The following is a 15,947-nucleotide window of genomic DNA, read 5'->3' as shown; positions in this document are numbered from 1 at the left end:
TATAGCACAGTCCCCTGACCAGTATGGAGGACAGAACCTGACAAAATAAAAAATAAATGAATAAATAAATAATTAAATGACTTGATAAATAAATATGTCATTAAATGTAGCTAAAGTAATATTAAAAATAAATGTAGCCATAATTAATTGATCAAATGTGACATAAATGGATGTTTCTGTTTTAATTTGCTTCTTCATTTATTTATCTTTGTATTAATTTCCTTATTTATTTACTCTTCTGTTTAATTTCCCCTTTATGTATTTGTGTATTTATTTTTATTAATTTATAAATGTATTTATTTGTTTTTGCATTTTTATTTATTCATTTTATTTTTGAATTTATTTTTTATTTAAATGTATGTATTTATTTATATATTTATGCATTTATTTATTTATGCACGATTTTACCTTTGCATTTCACCCCTTATTTATTTCCCCAAACCTATTTGTTATATTACAATATTTTTTTCATTACACATTTTTTTATGCATGTCTACCTCATTAAGCAAATGAGGGGGTTGTCACTCAACACGTGTATTTATTCATTTATTTTGGCAGGTTCCGTCCTCCATAGACCAGAACCGTAATGTCTTCTAACAGTTTAAAAGAACGAACTGAGCTTAGAGCAACAGACACAGGTCTAAACTAAATCCAGGTATGTACAAATGTAACCCCAACAAAAAGCTTATTCAGCACCACGGGGTCAGCGGATCTGGTGCACTTAAAACATCTAAGCCTTAATTTCACCACTACGGCCGCACAAAGACGGAAAATCAATGCTTCAACTGCACACTGGCAGAGACCCTCCCCCTCTCATTATGCACCTGCAGCGTCGACCACCCTCTCAGCTTACACAGAACTGCTCCGTGCACTCGATTCCTCTAATTTAGCCTCCTGCGTGTGTTTGTACACAACACATGTGGGTTGTCTCTGTTCTCATGCTGCGTATGATTGGCCAAATTACACAACGCTGAATAGAAATAGGCTCATTACAAGACACAGAACACAGTTAATAATGAAACTGAGTATGATGATGAGACTGACCGACGCATCTACCGAAAGTTAATTATTGCTTTCATTACGTGACCTACAGATTCAGTTAATCAATAAAGGTGAAGCAGCAAAGTCTTACTCTATTCATTTACTTATTTTTTAACTGTCACACATTGTTCCGTTATTATTAAAGGGACAGTTCAGGTGTTTTGAAGTGGGGTTGTATGAGGTACTTATGCATAGTAGGTGCATTACTTACAGTAGATGACGGTACGCCCCTAGTTTGGAGAAGCAGACCGGACACCGTAGCAATACAGTGCTGTGGACGAGGCCGGCAGAAAAACTCTTTTTAACCACCTAAAAGACGGACCCACCTAAAAATATCAATATCTGTTTAAGTGTACGCTATATTTAGAATATTTTCACAACTTTATCTTGCCGTCAGACAGTCCTTTCCTTCTCCTTTCTGACAGGTTACTGAACTGAAAGTGGAACTTATCTATGCTCTCTCCAAAGCCAGCAGGCTCAGCTGACAAAAACAGTATGGATATATTTCACTTTCAGTTCAGTTCCCCGTCGGAAAATATTCTAAATACAGCGTACACTTAAACGGATTTCAATTTTTGTAGGTGAGCCTTTCTTTTAGGTGGCTAAAATGCGTTTTTCTGCCAGCCACGTCCACAGCACTGTATTGCTTTGCTCCTGTCTGTTTCTCCAAGCTGGGCATGCCGACCGTCATCTGAGCTATCCCTTTAAAATCAGGAGGTAGCAGTTCAAAACACTTTTATATCTGTCACATTTAATGGCAATTAATCAAAAACATGCCAATCCAGTGTTCCTCAATTCCACCGCACAGCATGCTTAAGAAAAGCTGATGTATAGATAAACAGATAAACAGCACTTACCAGTAATGACACTCTGACACATAGCTTTTCATGTGATTGATGTATGTTCACTTACTAACTACTTCACAATGATCATGCTGATCACTCTGACGAGGGGTTGGTGGGGGTATTTTGTTTTGCCCCAACCAGATAAAAGGAGTGAAATGTCTCTCCCACAGACGTCACTTTCAGTTGAGATTGAAGCTGCGTTAGCGGTTGCTTAGAGCAGATAATGTACATTTATTTAAGATGTATTTTGATTTAAGGGTACTTCAATATGTGGGCTTACAGCAGCCTGTAAAACCGTGTCGATCTCACACACGCTTGTTGCCATTTTAGGCAATTATTTGCTCCGGCACACACTCTCTGATCGGCCCAGTTGTTTTTTAAGCAGGTCAAACAACCATGAAACCAGATCTATTTTATAATAGCTGAAAATACACATAGATGTGGGCAGCAAACTGGCCAGAACAGCTCACGTTTTTCTCGACTTGGCAGAGATTGAAAGCAGTGACTGTGTCTTAAGTCCCCCATCCCCCACCCGAGTCTCCACCTTCACTGGCCAAACAGGAGTTCAGAGCCATTTGAACTGCTATCTTAATGTTAACTGAAGCTTGGGACAAACCTGAGGATAAGATGAAACCTAAAAAGAAGATTGTTTCCACCAATTTGCACAGATTATTTAGTCTTTGACAGTCATTGATTGCTGTATTTTGTGGTGTGGGGGGTGGGGATTTTGAAGCCCCAGGCGCCAACACGTTCTCATCCCAACTCATCACATGCTGACGCTTTGTCAGACCCCTCGGCGTAATTTTTCGCTCGCAGTAAACATGCTTTATGTGAATTAAACAAAACCACTTGCTTAGGTTCAGGAAAAAACAACATGGTTTAAAATGACTCTGTTTGTAAAGTGGAAATGTGACTGGACGTTGTGAACACGGGACACGGATGAACAGCTGATTGTAAAGTGAAAGTGAAACATAACGCACAGGACACATACAGCGGTCTCCTGGATGAAAGTATTGTGTTTGATGGACCCAACCACCACCCTCCTGCCCTCCTGTGTGTCTTTCGCTCTATAAACTACATCACCACAGCACTTTCCCTGAGCATTTACTTGTGACACGGATGGGTTTACATTATAGTTAATGGAAAGCCCAGTGCATCTCCTACCGCCGCGAAAGGCTGCCTTGTGCGGATTTACAGGATTCTGCAGCGATGTGATGACAGCTTGATTTATCAGGCATTTAATTTGCTTGATTTGCTCAAAACAGGCATTACTTAGCATTACTTGGTCATATATATATATATATATATATATATACAGTATATATACATAAACATTAGGGCTGTCAATAAATTGCATGATTGTCGATAGTTAATCTTGATTAATCGCAAATTAACTAACTTTTTTATCTGTTCAAAATGTACCTAAAAGGGAGATTTGTCAAGTATCTAATACTCTTATCAACATGGCAGTGGGAAAAAATGCTTGCTTTATGCAAATGTATGTATATATTTATTATTGGAAACTGCATGTGATTATCATAAAGTGGGCCTGTCTGTAAAGGGGAGACTCGTGGGTACCCTCAGGACCCATTTTCATTCACATATCTTGAGGTCAGAGGTCAAGGGACCTCTTTGAAATGGCCATGCCAGTTTTTCTTTGCCAAAATTTAGTGTAAGTTTGGAGCATTATTTAGCCTCCTTCAAGACAACCTAGTATGACATGGTTGGTGCCGATGGATTCCTTTGGTTTTCTTGTTTCATATGATGCCATATCTTCACTGTAGCTTTAAAACTGAGCCTTAAAAACTTTAAAACGTACCATATCACAGTATATGTCAATATCCCTACATAAAATGAAATAGTGTAATCAATAGTGGCCCATAACTCATTTCTGCCCAGGGCCCTTAAGCACTTTAATCCAGCCATGCTCACAATTACCTTCCTGCTCGTGTGAATAAATCCTTCTATTATTTTAATTGAAGTGATTAACCACACCTATGTGTCAAGTCTTACCAGAGGACAAAAAGCAATCAGACGATCCACATGACCGATGTACTTTCTTAATAATTTCACGACCTCATCCTACTTACATCCCAAGAAATTGGCCTCATATATACGCTGACACCCATCGCCACAGAATTAATGTCATTACTCTCCACGCGGCGATGCAGTTCTGCACCAATGACCATTAGTGTGTGACAACAGGAATTATCATTTCCAGCAATGGAGCCGACACGGACGTGTTCGCTGCAGGGGTGGGCTGAGTCGGGCAGCTCTGGGAGGAGACCGAACAAATGCAATTTAGGTCCTAAGAAATTCTCCCCTGAAAAGCCAATCATGTCTCTGTAGGGAAGACAGGGTGATAAGGGTCATTTTGTTCTTTCTAATGGAACGGCAGAACGACTGCGTGTAATGACGGGGTCTCTTTTTATTCTCCTGGCCTTCACTCACTGCCCACATCGCTGTCACACTCCTCTCTTCATCCCTTCAGTGCAATACAGTACACTGCTGGAAGAGAGCTTGATTAAAAAGTGAAATACTTTTCAGTGTCTAAAGATGGATTTCAAATAAAGTCTCAGAAAAAGTTGCATTTGCTGAGGGCGGTGAAGTGAGGAATTGAAAAGTGGGAAACACGAGGAGTGGGGTGGGGGGGTGTAAGCTCTCTTTTGCAGTTGAGCCTCTGATGTCGAAATGTGTGTGCGTTTGAATTTGTGCGATCATATTTCGCCAAAATGCACGCCGGCGTGTGACAAGTACAATTTCACAGAAGAGGTAGCGTCAGACAAACGATATGTCCGGGGAGGAAAAGTGCTTATCGGGCACAATGTAGCCAGGAGAACGCAGCCGTGAAACAGCAGTAAAAGAACCAAAAAGAAATGAATGGAAAAGGAGGAGAAAATAGATAAATGGAGCACAGAGGAAAGCCATTATTCATGTTTACAGGTTTGAGACTCCAGGTTTTCATTTAGAGAAGAGGAAACGCTCGGTGTAATGTAATGATGGTGGAGCAGTGAATGGATTTACTCCTGACAGGAAGTGTGTGTGTCCATTTGATGCTTTGACACACACACACACACAGTTTGTTGTCAAGCATCTCATTATTACTCATTTAGTCCCGTGGGATTGTGCCCTAAAAACACTGCAAAGGTTTGTGATTGTGAGTGTGTGTGTGTGTGTGTGTGTGTGTGTTTGTGAGAGAGGTTAATGGTGCCATTTATTGCGTGCTTCCTAATTGTGCTTTAATGATGCTGTTTTTTTGAACTTTTATTAGTAAACACACCTCCAACAGTTGCTTTAGAATCTCACACACGCTGAAGACTCAGACTCAGGATATTCATTATACAGAAATACAGTATAATCCTTCAATTCAATTTTCACGCTGTATCCAGTTCTCTTAATAGATCCATGGTCAGTACGTTTAGCCTCGACGAGGCGCGCATATTACACGCGTGTGCGAAGGTGCAGTACCAGCAGGGGGCTACAAAACCCCTTAGTTAGGTTTAGGAAAAACATCATGGTTGGGCTAAAAATAAGTATGTAAACTAAGTAAAATACATACGGAAACGTCACTACAACATACATGACAAACATCCCTAAGAAACTTAAAACAAAACACCGGTCTCCTGGTTAAATGTCCTGTGTTTGTTGGACCCATCCACTTCCCCTCCTGCCCACAATAAGTGGTCTTTCTCACCTTTCATTTTATGTCATTACATTACTGTCAATACAGACTACATGGCATGAAAATGACACACTTAAAGCAGGAACGGTGTTCTTATTGCACGCTTTCGCCATGCGCATTGCCGTATCTTTCTCACGCCTTCTCCTGTGACTGGGCTGTATTTTGTAATGGATGCACTGGATTATGGTCTTTCCCATGCAAAATGATTAAGAGATGTGTTTAACATTTTCAGTTTGTGTGGAGTAAATGAAAGATGTGTAGATAGTGTAGTGATGAGCGGTGAGATATGAGAAGAGTGCAACCTGTGATGATTGCATAAATTGCTATATCTCTACATGAATATTGGAAAAAATATTCTTATTGATAGCATGACATTGATTTCAGCTCTGTGTGCACAGTCCTTCGGCCCATTATGATTACATGCACAGCCTCTGAATCTGACAGGTGCATAACTGGAAACAAAGCAGACTGAATATTATACTTTGCAGCCATTAGACCTTGCTGCTAGCTGAGCAGAGAGATGTTGAATTCCTTCTCTTTGATAACCACACACAAGAGGAGCAAATCAGATCACAGCTACAAGCCAATCTGTGATGACATAACCGACAACAGAGCACAATTTTATTTATTCAAATAAAATGCACATCCCCGCTGTTTGTCTGAGAATGAATGTCTACGAGGCAAATAGTACATTTGTGTGTGTCTGAGTGATGAATAGAGCTCACAGCTATTGATTTCTCATGAGGGGACATCAGGTCATTGTGCTAGGCTTTGCACCAAACTTATAGATGGACCTCCATCTTCCAATCCCTCCTGACACCAGCTGTCCCCACAGAGACGAGTGATTATCTCAGCCTCTAGGCATCGCGTTGCGTCGCAGGTCACGGGTAGGTTTGCGGCAGCGAGAGAGGTATTGATCGGTCCTTCGATCTTTAGCCTGGTTACGTTATGGCGGAGCAATGACAGCGACGTCCCCAGAGGATGCTCGGACTGCGCTTCATTCCAGCACTTCAGTCCAGTTACAGATGCTAGCTTTAAAGAACCAATATTTACGTACTCCCCACACACGGCCCACGGGCGAGTATTATGGTAATATATGCATGGAAAAATCAATGCAGTCAGCCATTCGTTATTTTCAAAGCGTGTAAAGAGTGGTTGTCTCCGCTGTAAAGCATAAACACGTGGAAATTAAAAGGCTTCACAGAAAGATGAGTGCTGATGTTATTTTATATCTTTCTTTTCCCCCCTGCTTCCCACAGGCTCGCTCTGCATGGATAAGAAGGAATAAATCATCGATGACACGCTTGATATCTGCAGTTTAGATCAGCGGTCCAACTCGTCTGCACACAGCTCTACCGAGACACAAACACACACACACACTTATATTTCAAATTTGAATTGGCTAAAAGAGATTGGGCAAAAGAGAGAGCACATATTCACCTAAGCTGTATGCTTAGACCCGACTGCAAAGAGACTCGCATGTTGCCGTGGTGACAGTGGTGCGGAGAAGTGGCTTACGCTTGATTGACGGCTGCTGCCTCTGTTTGTTATGTGCGTGTGTGTGTGTCGGTAAGGTGGTTCAGTCAGAAAGAAGTTCCCTTTTAGACACCACAAGTGGCCTAATTAGCCATTCATTCACAGTTGGTGCAACACGCAGAAATGTCTCTGTGGCTTATAAGTGAATCAGCTATACATCCCCAAATCTTTCTATCAGATGGGAGAGAATGGGAAACTAATGCTTTTTCTCTCTTTTTTTCTAGACAGAGATAAGACTGATGTTCTTTGTCATTGAGAACTTTTTAAACTCCCTCATTTTGGAGCTGATATTAACATGTCAAAGGCGGATGTGAGTTGGAGGACAGCGAGGGGAAGTCAGCGAGACGGGCTCCTAATGAGCCTCTCCGAGCCTTGTCTTGTTATTAAGTATTCATGTTCCAGGTATTTTTAACCTGCGGAGACATCAGTGTCAGAGTCTCGTAGCGGAGGCTGAAACCCTCCGAAAACACCTCAGACAGGAGCTGACTCCCTCTAAAACTGAGGAAAGTGGTGTCACGAAGGTCCGCATGGTCGTTAGTTTAAGTAAGCAGAGGAGGCGACAGCGTTGTTACCGTGGGAGTGTTCCTAGCATTGGTCGCAAATATAAAGGTATTGAGTGGCGTCAGGTAAACAACATTCTCTCAGCGAGTGGTGAGTAATCATTATCTGGTCTGCAGAAGTTTGGTAGTTAAAAGTCCCTCAATGTTTGCCAAACTTGGTACAGTAAGAGTAAAAAATTTGCACACAGATGTATTTTTCCACAAATATATAGTGATATAGTGCCCATTTACCAGAGAACCTCACTTACATTCAATCCCATTTGGTTGTTAGGAGATTTTCCAACTTAAAATGAAACTGGGTCATTTTGTTGACACTCAGATGTGAAAGGATTTTGAAATCAATTTGTATTTTTTGCAATTTTTTTTTAGAAGATTTAATTGGAAATAACTTTGTCATTCTCATAATGACATGTATAAAACACATTTTTTGATGTATTTGAATTCATGGCTTTATTCCTTGATATATTTTCAATGTATTTGTTGCTGATTTATTTTGTTCTCTGATTTTGTTTACAATGTTTACAGGTTTAAGCTAAACAATGCTTCTCTTGAATTTGACTTGCCTACTTACTTTAATTTAATCATGTCTGAAGGTAGGGTTCATTAACTGACTTTAATTACTGTATGTCGGCTGAATACATTTTCTTTGTTTTTGCCTGTAGACTCTACTTAAAGGCAGAGTCGCTGATCTTGAGAAACTAGCAAGAGCACACTCGATTTTTAAAAATGATCAAACCAAAAAATCCGGCCCAGTTTTTCCAACTCTTTTCCAATGAAAGCAGCACTAGCTCCAAAAGTCCCTAAATCTAGAGAGAAGGTCGCCAAGTTGGCAACACTGACAGTCCATCCAACAAACATGGCTATTGTTAGTACTGACAGCTGTCAAGCTAGCAGCTTGTGGAAGACTCCAGTGATGCGAAATGAGTGCACGGACAGAGTGCACGCAGGTAAGTACAGGCAGGTAGGCATCCAATCATTACATTTGGGGCAAATAAAATAATTGGACGGGTTTATTATAGTCCTGCGACAGCCACAGATTTATTTTTTTTGTCAGAGCATTTGATTTATTGATTGTTGTCGGGATATAATGAGAACTTCATTAAATATAACAAAAAAAAATTCTAAAATCTTTACCAACCCTACCTTTAATATACAGTAATGTCTTAAAATATATTTTAGAGTTTTCCCCACTCAAAATACCAAGAGGTGCAATAAACTTATAAAAACAAGCTTGGGAAATGTTGCCTCAATGTTTTTGAGTTCGATCTAAGTCACAGTTTAATGTCTAATTTGAGTCACGGCTCATACAAAGATCATCTGTATTCATTAGTAATGAGGACGTGTGGTTCTACCAAAATAACAACCTAATCTAAATAAGTCAACCGGTGATAAAGAGGCTTACTTATTCACAGCTCTCCTCACACTCTCTCTTGAATATTGAATCATTATTTTCACGAAGCCTCTCTTCTCCGGCCTTTTATGTCACGACTTAATTACTTTAAACTTTATTGGAAAATTGTCTTTGCCTTCATTACCGACCCTAACTTAAATCCTAACCTTAACCCTTACGGGGGACTGTGCAATTCGAGGTTGAATACAAACTAGTCATACAACTTTCCACATTGTGAAAAAATAAAGTTTAAAGTAAGTAAGTAAGTCATTAGATATGAGTCTAGATGGCCACACCTGATGTTCACTCTCTTCCCTCTGTCTCCCAGGCTTTGATATGTAAAATCTGTCCCCTGTCTGCCCGCCTGACCGAAACACTACACACCGGTTGCACAGCTTGCGTTGCTCCTAATCTCCATCTCGTCGTGTCTGCTTTAAAAGCAGCCAAACACAGCAGCCTCCTCTTCACAAAAGAAGAATGCACTCTCTGTTTGAACATCTGCCCGTCTGTCAGCGTGCCAACTCGCCTGTTAAAGGAGCCATGGACATTTTCAGGCATTTCACACCGACAGGGTAATTAAATCTCACCGGCCTTTTCAAAGTGGGCTCTGCAGCATCAGGACCTCAGGCTCCCCACTTGATGCTTTGGTAAACATGCACAGATTCAGCGGGATGTAACTGCAGAGAGTAAAATGTAGTGAAATAAAGTGCCTGTTATTGTCTGACACCCGCTCTATGAAGGTGTGAGCCATCATCCCCATTTGTACAATTCATTGCGTCGAGATTACAAAGACAAAATCAGGACTGCTGCTGGAACAGGATCCGGGACCTCTCGGTTTTGACTGCCTGTCTTCCAGTACCTATTTGTGCAGATATGGTACCTGATATAAAAACTAAAATAATAACTTAATAACAGCTAAGTAAGTGGGTGTCTGTGCTGTGAAATGGTGAAAGAAGTATGGCTAAATTAGGGGGTGTGGTGCTTGTGTAGTGTCGATAGTACTGAAACAGAGCAGAGATGGATAGACAGACAGAACACAGCAGCTCCTGGGGAGCTGAGTGGACAGCGGCTGGCTAGCCTGCCTTCACCAGACTGACTGACAGCAGAAATTTAAAGAACCAAAATAAATTTCATGTCGGCTCCTTGGGAAGAAATCCACAGTGTTTGTGTGTATTGATTCACTGATTTTATTTTCCCGCCCACCGTAGCGATCTGCCTGTCAATAAGAGCCTACTACACCCACTAGCTGGTTTGACATTATAGCCCTACTCCTGAAAATATACTCACACAGGTCAATGTTTTTAGCTATTGAAACTCATGCTCTTCTTTGATTTTATTCTCTCAAATCAAATCAGATGGTATTTTGAACATGCTCCAGATTTTTAATAAACATAGTTAACTTGCATGCCCTCATTTTGACTGCTAGTACTATGAGAAATTACATACGGGAACATAATATATGAGTGTATAGTCTAGACTTTAGTTGTTTCGGTCACTGCAGTCAGATCACTCAGGCATAAATGCATGGCAGATATACAACTTGATATTTAATATGGTGTCTAAAGGGAGTTGGGTGTTCATCACTGAATAGGATATAATTTATTGATAGTAAAATGTCTAGAAATACCCTCAAGTCCCCGTAGAGAAGTCCAGAGTTAGACTTCCATTTTGAGATTTAGGAACATCTCTGTGCAGCTCTGGCTTCTCCCCAGACCTGCGACATCATGACTCAGCCTTCAGTCCAGTCCAGTGATCTGTCAACCATTTAGATCAGAGCCGCAGGGCTTTAAACCACATTCATGACACACAAGACAGAAAACAGAAAAGGGACCATTGACAGGAGAGTAGAACCTTTCTGTCTCTCTATATCAGTCTGTGTTGTAATCTCTCCTCTCATTGACACATTACTACACAGCAAACATACTGTGTTGACACCACTGATAAAATATGTCAGCAGCATGTCAGTAAAACATGTCAGCCTGGTTGGTGACACACTGCGTGATGTCTGATACTCTAATTATCCTCCTCTCATACCTTGTGACTTCCTGTCACCAGCACCGATAAGTAAAATGATGACAAAGGAAATACAGCGTATCATTCTTTGTATTGTTCTCTCTACATGTGCACCTTTTATATCTTTGCCTCTGCTGTCATCTCAGCAGCATGTTTGACACAGGTTTGGTGGAGGGAAACAATATTCTGTGGAAGCACAGTACAGATCCCTGCAGGGGGATTCACCTGCTTACACTTTCTTATTATTATGTATGAGATATGATTATATAAAATGAAACAGTACAAAAAAGGGGCCTGATGGAAATTAGATTTCATTTTAGATGCTTTATCAGATATCGCAGGCCAACCGTTGTTTATATCATACTCATTTAACAGGATTTAAGCATTTCATTTTCTCCAAAAATCTTTCTATTTTCTCTTGGCAGTCATTTTTAGCATAAACTATTGGAGGAATAGTTTTGGGGAAATAACCTTATTCACTTTGTTGCCAAGAGTTAGATGAGAACATTAATACCACTCACATATTTGTGCGGTAAATGTAAAGTAGCTGATTATCTTAGCTTAGCAAAAAGACTGGAAACAGAGGGTAACATCTAGCCTGACGACACGAAAGGGCGGAGCTTAGTACAACCAAACGCTGAAAAAAACATTTTCAGGCAACCAAATGTTATTTATAACTTTCATGAACTGAAAACACACTGTGAAAGGGTTAAAGTTGTAAGATGCAAACATGGACAACTCTCAGACCGGACAACACCGTGATAGCGACCTGTCAATCACAAGGTAGCCACGCCCTAAAGCACAGGGGTGAATGTAGATTGAAGCTATTCCCGGTACTACTAGGCTACCCCAACTGTCATCACTTAATATTGTTCCCCATCCACCCCCCAGCTTCATGCACCCCTGAACACACGATTCAATGCCTGTATGGTGTAGAAAGAAATAAGAAACACTTGACATCAGGTATAGCAAATTATTTATTTAAATGGTGGAAGTGCTGCAGAATAATTTGTAAATGTTGACAAAACTTTTCAAGTTTTGAGGTTTTTTTCCGACTTAAGGGGGCATTTACTTAAATTTTACCAGTCGGGAACTCATATTTCCAATTATTCCGACACCTCCTGTGGAGGTAATTAACTGTATGTTGACCTGATGTTAGCAGATGTGTTTTCTTGTTGGAAATGTGACCATAAGTGACGGGTTATATGTCAATTTGACTGTAAATGGGACAATAATTTACTAAATGAACATCATGCTGTATTGAAGAAGACTTGAAACTAGCGATAGAGACCATAAACTCATGTTTACAATGTTTACTGAGGTAATAAATCAAGTGAGAAGTAGGCTCATTTTCTAATCAGGCTTCTTTTTTTGCAACCAGAGGAGTCGCCCCCTGCTGGCTGTTAGAAAGAATGCAAGTTTAAGTCACTTGAGCATTGGCTTCACTTCTCAGACCCAGAGGTTGCCCACTGCTTTGGACAGAGTCAGGCTAGCTGTTTCCAGTCTTTATGCGGAGCTAAACTAACCGGCTGCTGTCTGTAGCTTTCTATTAACCATACAGATGTGATAGCGGCATCGATCTTCTCACATATTAATCAGAGTAGACTACTTTTTAAAAGATGCTGCAGGACAAACCAGGTTTAAAGACAAAGATGCAAAGGTTCACTTTGACATTCAGGGTTTATAAAGTCTCTCAGCTGAATGAGAAATAAACGCTGTTAGTGGACAAAACACCTCCTGATTAAATCCTCATGCAACCCAAAGCAAAACAAGCAAAGGCAGAAAGGGTGAGAGTGAATGTCGAGTCACAACTTTAATCTTTCTAGAGCTATTTTCCTTCCGGTTAGTTCCACATCTACAAAAGAAGAAATGCTTTTCTTCCTGTTTGAAGGGAAAATAAAGTAAAAACTGTGGAATACGATGATGGGGTTCGACCTCGCTCAGCCCGGAAACATAGTCTTTTGATTATTTTGGTGTTTTACACAGACAAGAAAACATTTTCTGTCTGACAGACAGACAGATGGCTCTCCAGACGATTCATTTTCTGTGCCAGACATTTACCAGCAGGGACACAAACACAAAGTCATGCAGCACACGCTCACATGCACACACACCTGTCCTAATATATAATGAGCCCCTAGAAGAATAGGTGTTCATACTGCAATGAATACCAAACAAACTTTCTTTCAGTTTCATAAAGCAGTCGATTAGAGATAATACTGAACCTCTGAGCTACGCTGCTGAGGAAGCCGATTTTCCCTGTTATCTCTCTCACATCAAAACTGAATGTTCCCGTCAAAATAATGGAAGCAGCAACGAAAGTGATGTGACAAAAAAATGTGGTGAAAGTGTGATTGAGCTCTGTTGTAGCTTTGTAATGGCCTGCCTTAGGATGTGACGTTAAACTGATCACTACATTCTTTTAAAACTCCTTTTCAAACGTGCCTTTATAGACTTTCTTTGCTTTGAATGACAGAAAAAAAGTCCAGAAGTTCTGTGTCCATTTATTTAATTCACAATGTTAAGCGCATGTTTACTGCGACTATAAAATGACGCCGAGTGGTCTGACAAAGCGTGAGCAAGTTGGGATGAGAAGGTGTTGACTCACATGATAAAAAAACGATACGAAAGTGGCTTGTCACTAAAATGAGAATAACTGGTCCACGTTAACATCTTAAAAATACATAAAACCTGACGCCTAGGCCCAGCGGTGAGTCAGCTCTAGGGCAAGCGGTCTGCCTGGCTATATTTCAGTTTAGTTAAATATTTCAAATGTGCAAAAAGTGGTGTGCAAATACAGTTTTTTTGGCAGCTTTTGCATTTCATTGAGTTTTTTTTGGGCCACTTGGAGTCAATTAACTGTAAACAAAACATTGACATATTACTGTCTTATAAAGTTATGGTGGTGAACATGTTAGAGAACAGTTGCATCCATATACATGATCATCCTAGAGTAACGTTTGTCACACCTGATGAATTTATGTCCAATATTCTCTCTTTTAACTCTGTTTTGGTCTCCACCATCTACTGAAGGAAATATCAGGCTCTTTGGCTTCTAAATGCTTCACTATGTTCAAGGTGACATTATTTGTTTAAGTTACATTGCACTGATATGCCAGATGAATGGATTTTTGCATAATTTGAATTAGATCTTGGAATAGATATGCTGCACATCTCTTCACTTCACCGTTAGCAACTTTCCGTAAGTATCAAAACAGTAATAATGTTTTCAGAACCACAAGCAGGTCTGTTTCCTGCACACCTCCGCGGGGTTCAGTGAGGGCACGCTGGAGAATACTCTGAGCTGACTGGAGAGCACGTTTCCGAGGTCTGAGGGTCTTCACATTCGGCATCAAACTATGCTTTTTCTATTCTGTCTCAGGAAGGCACCACTGTGAATATCTCAGACTCATTAGTGAATAGAGTGCCTTTTTCTATTCCTTCTACACTGATAGATGTGTGTCTAAAGGGAGTAAAATATGCACGGGTCCAATTTGTTTCCATCAGGTACATCTGTCGCATCAGAACAAGGACAACTTTAATCAGATCTGTTTAGCAAAGTGAGCCTCGGATAACAAGCTCTGCCTCGGTTTGCCTGATTAAAGCAAACAAACTATTCATTTATAGAATGCGTCTTTTTCGAGGAATGTAATTTGGCAGAAGGCTTCCTTTGGGAGCACAATCCAAATGCAGCGTTTGAGACTCTGACAAGGCGTCTCGCTGCAAACCAGAGGCAGCTTCCAAATGATGCTGACAAGTCCGTGTGAGAAGAGGCAAAACCACAGGTCTCCTGCTTTTAGTGCTGTCAAACACAGTAAATACACTGTGTGCAGACGCCTTCCCCTGCTGCTGACTGTGTCAGGCATCAGGGGAAGATGCCTGGACAAAACAGTGTAAATACCAATTAAGTTTATATTCTACCAACTCTAGATGTAGTCATGATACCAGTTCCAAATGTTCTTTAGTAAAATGCATACTAGTGTGTATTGTTATGCAGAGCAGGGGTTCTCAAACTTTTTGGGTCCAGAGACCTCTTACACAGAAGAATATTTTCCAAGGAAAATCCCCAAAAGGCACCACTAGACCACACTGTCAACCATCACACCAAATTTGAAGTTCCTAAGTTATATAGTTTCCGAGTTCTACTCCGGAAATGAAAGTGTAACACGCGAACACACGGATGGACGAAAGGACGAACACGTGGAGCGCTATATACCCCGACTATGTTGTCGCGGGGGTATAATTACTGGATTAAAGTGGCGGGACACAGTTCAGTATGACTCCTGCAACATTCATGGCCTAAGCATTCATTAAAGTTTGACGGATACAAATGAGACATTGAGGCACCTCTCACAATTTGGACCATATTAAGAGAGAGCGATTAGGAGGAAGAAACTCAAAGTATAGGCATGAATTTGTGGGGCTGCACAGCAGAGCAGGGGGAGAGATAAAAGCTGCTTTTTACTAAACGAAGTCCCACGCAGCTTATTATCTCTAGCTTACCGCACATATGACTACAGTGTACCGTATTTGTCTCTAGCTTTCTTTTGTAATTGGCTTATTTGGCCTCAAGAACAAGTAATGTCCCTTCTTCCTCAAAGCAATTATATCTTTTACAGTTCAAAGGGAGCCGGGTCAACAAAATGTTCCTGTTGCGAAGGACTCCATGTTGCTGCATTCATACAAAAACAACAATAACAATACTCATTGTATCAGACATAACCAACGTTTACCAGACACAGCAACCAGATAACAACAGGACTGAGGACTCTCACCTTCAATCACCCCCTCCACCACTTCAGGAGGAAGTGGAGGAGGATGAAGAGGAGCCAGAGTCTGCGCAGTAGTGATCGGACGGTGGAGCCGTGGTATCAAGGTCA

General features: G+C 40.7%; 1 long non-coding RNA gene across 2 annotated transcripts in view; it reads right to left on the bottom strand.

Annotated features, from left to right (window-relative positions):
- Positions 1 to 15,947, bottom strand: part of LOC141780829 (uncharacterized) — a 111,205-nt gene that overhangs the window by 23,050 nt on the left and 72,208 nt on the right. The gene's annotated exons all lie outside the window — the stretch shown is intronic.

Source organism: Sebastes fasciatus, chromosome 13 (genome assembly GCF_043250625.1).
Source record: "Sebastes fasciatus isolate fSebFas1 chromosome 13, fSebFas1.pri, whole genome shotgun sequence".
NCBI lineage: Eukaryota > Metazoa > Chordata > Actinopteri > Perciformes > Sebastidae > Sebastes > Sebastes fasciatus.
This window is presented reverse-complemented; position numbering and strand designations above follow the sequence as displayed.